The following is a 1,485-nucleotide window of genomic DNA, read 5'->3' on the forward strand; positions in this document are numbered from 1 at the left end:
CTTTTAGTAAGTAAGGTTGCATCATCTGCATATCGCAGGCTGTTAATTAGTCTTCCTCCAATTCTGATGTCATGTTCTTCTTGATGTAACCTCAAATTATTTGCTCCACATACAGATTGAATAAGCATGGTGAAAGAATACAGCCCTGGTGCAAATCTTACCTGATTTGAAACCATTCTGTGTTTTCTGGTTCTGTTTGAGCTACTTATAGGTTCTTCATCAGCACCTGTGGTATAAGAGCTAGTATTGGCTCTTGTCCAGTGAGTGAGCTGCAGAGGGTATGGTTGTGGTTGAGCTGTATGGACAAGGTTACTTTCTCCTCTCAGGTGTGGCAAGAGGAGAGAGCACACACAGGAGAACAAAAAGAGTAAACAAACAAGCAAACAACAGTGAAAACAGAATATAGTAAAGGAGAAAAAAGAAAGAAAAATGGAGAGCAAGAAAAATGAATAACTTAAGTGAGAAGAGAGGGACAAGAAAATAGAACTGTACAAAAAAGATATAGGAGAGAAAGTGAAAGGAAGAGAAAAAACACTAAAACTCCCCACCAAAAACAGAGGGAAGATGGAAAGAGAACAGGACTAGAGAGTATTACAGAAAAATTAAGAGGTTAAAAAAAGAAAATGGAGAAGAGGGTGGAAATGAGAAACAGAAGAAAGGAAGGAAAAACAAAAGTGGAGATGCTGTTGTTATGTGCCGTGGAGTCGGTTCCAACTCATAGCAACCCTGCATAGGGCTTCCAAGGCTGTAAATCTTTACAGGAGCAGAAAGCCTCATCTTTCTCCTGCAGAACAGCTGGTTTTTGAATTGCTGACCATGAGATTAGCAGCCCGATTCATTACCACTGTGCTACCAGAGCTCCTTAAAGTGGAGATAGAAAGAATGAAAATCAAGGGAAGGGAAAGAGGAAGAAGGAACATAAACAAAAACAACAGAGCAAAGAAAGGAAAAATAAGCAAAAAAACAGTGCAGTTGTTGGAACTGGCTGGTATAGTGTGCCATGAAGTTGGTTCCAACTCATTTGTTGTTGTTGTTAGGTGCCATGGAGTCAGTACCGACCCACAGTGACCTTATGCACAGCAGAACTTAACACTGCCTGATCCTGGGCCAACCTCACTATTGTTGCCATGCTTGAGTCCATCGATGGTGCCACTTGGCCAATTCATCTCATTGGGGGTCTTCCTCTTTTTCTCTGACCCTCCACCTTTGTTGTTGTTATATGTTGTGGAGTCGGTTCTGACCCATAGCGACCCTGTACAGGGTTTCCAAGGCTGTAAATCTTTACGGGAGCAGAAAGCCCAATCTTTCTTCCGTGGAACAGCTGGTCGTTTCCAACTGCTGACCCTGAGGTTCACAGCCCGATTCGTAACCACTACGCTGCCAGAGCTCCTTATGATATCCTTCTCCAGTGACTGGTCCCTCCTGACAATATGTCTGAAGTATGAGAGATGAAGTTTGGCCATCTTGGCCTCCAAGGAGCACTCT

Source organism: Chrysochloris asiatica, unplaced genomic scaffold, assembly GCF_000296735.1.
Source record: "Chrysochloris asiatica unplaced genomic scaffold, ChrAsi1.0 scaffold00243, whole genome shotgun sequence".
NCBI classification, from domain to species: Eukaryota; Metazoa; Chordata; class Mammalia; order Afrosoricida; family Chrysochloridae; genus Chrysochloris; species Chrysochloris asiatica.